Genomic DNA, 6,010 nt, shown 5'->3' on the forward strand with positions numbered 1-6,010 from the left:
GGGAGGGATGGACAGAGATGGACAGGGTGGGATGGACAGGGATGGTCAGGGAGAGATGGACAGGGAGGGCTGGACAGGGAGGGACAGGGATGGATGGACAGGGATAGATGGACAGGGATGGACAGGGAGGGATGGACAGAGATGGACAGGGTGGGATGGACAAGGATGGACAGAGATGGGATGGACAGAGATGGGATGGACAGAGATGGACATGGAGGGAGGGAGGGATGGACACGGTGGGAGGGCAGGGATGGACAAAGACGGACAGCGAGGGATGGACAGCAAGGGAGGGAGGGCAGCTGGCCCCAGCCCTGGGCAAGGAGCTCCCCCAGCTGTCCCCAGCTCCCGCTCCTTCCTCACCCCCTGACCCCAGCCTGGCACCCCCAATGCGGATTTGCAGCGTTTTGGGACCTGGCAGCATCCCTGGGGTGCGTTTCACTCTCTCCTTCTTTCTAGGGAAAATCCCTGCCTGCCGCCGCTTTCCCGGCCCCGAGGCAAGAGCAGAACTCTCCTTTTTTGCTCCCTGCTTATTTTCAAAGGGAAGCTGGGCAGCAGTGGCTGCTGAAGGCAGCTCGGAGCTGGTTTTGTCCCCCCGGGCCGCTCCGGAGCGCGTCAGGAGCGGTTCCCGCCCACGCGGGGTTTGCATCGTTTATTACCACCCAGCTAAATATTCATTTTCCAGCCCAAACTGCTGCCCCAGATTCTGGAAGCCACAAGCAATTAGCGAGCAGCAGCAGAGCTCAGGTGGATGTTCCTTCTTTCCATCCCTCTCGGGCTTCCCTTTTCCAGCCCCGGCTTCCCTCCGTGGCGATGGAGTCCCTGGGATGCACAGGGATCATCTCCACGCTGCCGTTCCCCCGTGGAAAAACGGGCAATGGGATGGGATTTAAAGCCCTTCCAGCCCAAATATTCCCGGGATTGTGCTGAGGAATATCCCAGGCTAGGAGCTGGGATGTTCAGGGAATCTTACTTAAATCGGGATCATTTCCCCTGGAACTAGGAACAATAATTTCCATTGGAATGGAGGGGTTGGAAGGGCTGGGGGATGAATATTCCTGCACTTTTTATGGATCATCCTCCTCCTGGAATCCCCCCATGAAACGAGATGGGAATGTGGTGGGATTTAAAACCCAAATATTCGGGGATATTCTGGACTATCCTGGATGAGCATCCGGGCCAGGAGTGGGACGTTCCGGGCTGGGAAAGTAGGGAATTGAAATTAATCGGGATCGTTTCCACTGGAATTGGGATAATTTAATTGGAATTCGGTTTTTCCATGGATCTGTCCCGCGGCTGTGCCGGGACTAGGAGGGATCCCGGTTCATCCCCGGAGCTGTCCCGCGGTTTCCCGGTGAATCCGCGCCGCTCCAAAGATTCCCGGAGGATTTTAGCGCCCAGACCGGACCGGAGCTGCTCCGCCCGAACCTCCCGTGCTGGGGCCGGGCGGGAGATGTGTGGGGCAGGGAGGGAGATGTGTGGGGCAGGGCGGGAGGATCAATGGGGGAGAGTGGGAGGATCAATGGGGCAGGGCGGGAGATGTGTGGGGCAGGGAGGGAGGCGTGGGGTAGGGAGGGAGGATCAATGGGGCAGAGTGGGAGGATCAATGGGGCAGGGAGGGAGGATCAATGGGGCAGGGTGGGAGGATCAATGGGGCAGGGTGGGAGGATCAATGGGGCAGGCAGGGCGGGAGGATCAGTGGGGCAGGGTGGGATATCTGTGGGGCAGGGTGGGAGATCTGTGGGTTACAGCGGGAGATGTGTGGGGCAGAGAGGGAGGATCGATGGGGCAGGGTGGGATATTTGTGGGGCAGAGTGGGAGGATCAATGGGGCAGGGCGGGGGAATCAATGGGGCAGGGAGGGAGGATCAATAGGGCAGGGCGGGGGATGTGTGGGGCAGGGAGGGAGGATCAATGGGGCAGGGAGGGAGGATCAATGGGGCAGGGTGGGAGGATCAATGGGGCAGGGCGGGAGATGTGTGGGGCAGGGTGGGAGGATCAATGGGGCAGGGAGGGAGATCTGTGGAGCAAGGTGGGATATCTGTGGGGCAGAGCGGGAGATCTGCGAGTTAGAGCAGGAGATGTGTGGGGCAGGGAGGGAGATGTGTGGGGCAGGGAGGGAGGATCAATGGGGCAGGGAGGGAGGATCAGTGGGGGAGAGTGGGAGGATCAATGGGGCAGGGAAGGGAGGATCAGTGGTGCAAGGTGGAAGATCTGTGGGGCAGGGCGGGAGGATCAATGGGGCAGGGAGGGGTGTGTGTGCGGCAAGGTGGAAGATCTGTGGGGCAGGGAGGGAGATCTGTGGGTTAGAGTGGGAGATGTGTGGGGCAGGGTGGAAGATCTGTGGGGCAGGGAGGGAGGATCAATGGGGCAGGGAGGGAGTCCTCCCTGCCTGCCTGGGGTGCTGCGGCCATAAGAAAACCTAATGAAACCCTAAAAAAACCTGAAGGAAACCTAAAGAAACCTGAAGGAAACCTAAAGGAAACCTAAAGAAACCTAAAGAAACCTAAAGGAAACCTAAAGAAACCTAAAGAAACCTGAAGGAAACCTAAAGAAACCTGAAGGAAACCTAAAGAAACCCGAAGGAAACCTAAAGAAACCTGAAGGAAACCTAAAGAAACCTGAAGGAAACCTAAAGAAACCTAAAGTAAACCTAAAGAAACCCGAAGGAAACCTGAAGAAACCCGAAGGAAACCTAAAGAAACCCGAAGGAAACCTAAAGAAACCTAAAGGAAACCTAAAGAAACCCGAAGGAAACCTAAAGGAAACCTAAAGAAACCTGAAGGAAACCTAAAGGAAACCTAAAGAAACCCGAAAGAAACCTAAAGAAACCTAAAGAAACCTGAAGGAAACCTAAAGGAAACCTAAAGAAACCTGAAGGAAACCTAAAGAAACCCGAAGGAAACCTGAAGGAAACCTAAAGAAACCTAAAGAAACCCGAAGGAAAGCCTTCAGGAAGCCCAAGCCCTGCGGAGCCCGGCGGGGTTTGATAACTGGTTCGATGTCTCGCCCTGCTCAGGTAATTAGGCTGACACGGCTCGTAAAGATTCCTGCCTGCAATTCTGCATGCGGGGTAATTACCCAGCTGTAATTAGCGAGCTGTAATTATCGGCTTAGGGAGATTATCGAACTTTCCTCGGCAGAGTGATGCTGCAGGATGGGCGGGGAGCAACGCCCCGGAGGGATCCGGCTGTTCCTGGGGCTCCTGGGGGGGTTTGGGGTGGGCTGGGCTTGGGGGAAGAGGCAAAAGGAAGGTTGGGAATGGGGAAGGAGAGTTTGGGATTGGGGGAAAGGCAGAGGCACCCCCGGAGCCAAATTCCCTGTGCGAGGGACAGGCGGGTCCGTCTGTCATGTGCCGCTTTCCCAGGACAGGCTGTAATTAGGGACAGTCAGCTCCGGCCACGCCGAGTGGCTCCAAATCCTCCTGTCCCCGAGCCTGGCACGTTGGATGGCTCCAAATCCTCCTGTCCCCGAGCCTGGCACCTCGGGTGGCTCCAAATCCTCCTGTCCCCGAGCCTGGCACGTCGGGTGGCTCCAAATCCTCCTGTCCCCGAGCCTGGCACGTCGGGTGGCTCCAAATCCTCCTGTCCATCCCATCCCAGGTGTGCTCCTGTCCATCCCATCCCAAATGTGCTCCTGTCCATCCCAGGTGTGCTCCTGTCCATCCCATCCCATCCCCAGGTGTGCTCCTGTCCATCCCAGGTGTTCTCCTGTCCAGCCCAAATGTGTTCCTGTCCATCCCAGGTGTGCTCGTGCCCATCCCATCCCAGGTGTTCTTCTGCCCATCCCAGGTGTGCTCCTGTCCATCCCATCCCAAATGTGCTCCTGTCCATCCCAGCCCAGGTGTTCTCCTGTCCATCCCAGATGTGCTCCTGTCCATCCCAGGGGTGCTCCTGTCCATCCCAAATGTGCTCCTGTCCATCCCAAATGTGCCCCTGCCCATCCCAGGTGTTCTCCTGTCCATCCCCAGGTGTTCTCCTGCCCATCCCATCCCCAGATGTGCTCCTGTCCATCCCAAATGTGCTCCTGTCCATCCCCAGGTGTTCTCCTGTCCATCCCAGCCCAGGTGTGCTCCTGCCCAACTCAGGTGTGCTCCTGTCCATCCCAGGTGTGCTCCTGTCCATCCCAGATGTGCTCCTGTCCATCCCAGGTGTGCTCCTGCCCATCCCATTCCAGGTGTGCTCCTGCCCATCCCAGGTGTGCTCCTGCCCATCCCAGGTGTGCTCCTGTCCATCCCAGGTGTTCTCCTGTCCATCCCCAGATGTGCTCCTGTCCATCCCAGGTGTGCTCCTGCCCATCCCTCAGCCCAGACCAGCCGAGCAGGCTCGGGGCCCAGCCCCTGCCCAGTACAAACCAGTACAACCAGCAGCCTCCAGTGGGGAGCCGGGCCTGTGGCTCTGCGGGGACGCTGCTCTGGGGCCACTTCACCATCCTGGGATCCATCAGGACTTCTGCTCTCCAGGAAGGCCTGGAGAGCCAACACCATTCCCAGCAGGAGTTTGGGTGGTGCTGGGCTGTGGAAAATGGTTTTTTTTAGCCAAAATCTCCATCAGCTGAGGCCTGGGAGAGCCTGGAAATGCCACCAGCATTCCCTGTGAAGCATCCTGGCTGCTCCTCTGGCTTCTTCCAACTTCTGAAGCTGCTCTGGGGTACGAGACATGGACCAGAGGGGGGTTACTGCCCTAAAGTGAGAGGGATCCCTTTTCTAGATCCCTTTCCAGGATCCCTTTCCCGGATCCCTTTCCCGGATCCCTTTCCCGGATCCCTTTCCAGGATCCCTTTCCCGGATCCCTTTCCAGGATCCCTTTCCAGGATCCCATTCCCAGATCCCTTTCCCAGATCCCTTTCCTGGTTCCCTCTCCTGGATCCCTTTCCAGGATCCCTTTCCAGGATCCCTTTCCAGGATCCCTTTCCAGGATCCCTTTCCCAGATCCCTTTCCCGGATCCCTTTCCCGGATCCCTTTCCCGGATCCCTTTCCCAGATCCCTTTCCCAGAACCCCTTCCTGGTTCCCTTTCCCGGATCCCTTTCCCGGATCCCTTTCCCAGATCCCTTTCCCAGATCCCTTTCCTGTATCCCTTTCCCGGATCCCTTTCCAGGATCCCTTTCCCGGATCCCTTTCCAGGATCCCCTTCCTGGATCCCTTTCCAGGATCCCTTTCCAGGATCCCTTTCCCGGATCCCTTTCCCAGAACCCCTTCCTGGAGCCTTTCCTGGGCTCATCCCAGCGCTTTGATCCCACAGGGAATTCCCTGCTCCCGCAGCTGAGGATTTTAAACTTTAAACAAACTCTAACCCAAGAGCACATTGCATTTAACCTAAAGCTGTAAATAACGCTTCCAATATTGATTAATAACACCAGGATTACGAGTGTGCTGCTAATTAAAAGTGTGTAATACTGCAGAGCGGAAAACTTAAAATTTAAAGTTTTAAAATAGATATAAAGTAAAGGGACCCTCTGGAGCTGCCGCCTCCATCCCCACAGGCAGGGCTCCCTCCCTCCTGCTCCAGCCGGGTTTCCCTGCTCCCAGGCAGGGAAATCCTCCGGGATGGGATGGGATGGATGGATATCTGCGGTACCGCTTCCACAAAGGAGATTTTTCCCGTGGGATCTCGGCCTGGAAACCCTCGAGGTCGGAGCGAGACACGGAGCAGTTGGAGTTTCCTCGGGAAGCCTCTGGTTGTTGGCTGTTGGTGTTTTCCCCTTCCCCGCCTGCCCCACAACCAGTTCTCCCTGCCCGTCCCTCCCGTCCTGGGGATGGTTGGGATGGGAAGGACCGACCTGAGCAAACATTTCCTTTTGTTCAGCTGTACTCAGGCATGGCCCTGCTGCTGCAGCCGGGCCGTGACTCACCCAGAGAGAGCCCGGCTGGAAAATTTGGGGTGTTTTAAAGAAAATGCCCGGTTTTAATGACAGCGCTGTAATAACCCCAAACAACCACCCTGCGCTGCCGGGGAGTGGGAATGTTTAATGCATGAGCTGCGGGGTTTGGGATGGAACAAAAAGAAGGGAATA

The 6,010-nt window shown here is 57.0% G+C and overlaps 1 long non-coding RNA gene across 2 annotated transcripts; it reads right to left on the minus strand.

Annotated features, from left to right (window-relative positions):
• Nucleotides 1-2,870: 2,870 nt before the first annotated feature.
• On the minus strand, nucleotides 2,871-5,814 carry LOC140680407 (uncharacterized). Of its 2 annotated transcripts, none has more exons than XR_012051664.1 (3): nucleotides 5,450-5,814; nucleotides 4,351-4,510; nucleotides 2,871-3,369 (listed from the first exon to the last, which is right to left on the minus strand). It is a non-coding gene; the product is annotated as an uncharacterized lncRNA (long non-coding RNA). The 2 variants fall into 2 exon arrangements; XR_012051665.1 differs by having other exon boundaries at nucleotides 2,873-3,369; nucleotides 5,575-5,809.
• Nucleotides 5,815-6,010: the final 196 nt, after the last annotated feature.

This window comes from Taeniopygia guttata, chromosome 21, assembly GCF_048771995.1.
Source record: "Taeniopygia guttata chromosome 21, bTaeGut7.mat, whole genome shotgun sequence".
Classification (NCBI taxonomy): Eukaryota; Metazoa; Chordata; class Aves; order Passeriformes; family Estrildidae; genus Taeniopygia; species Taeniopygia guttata.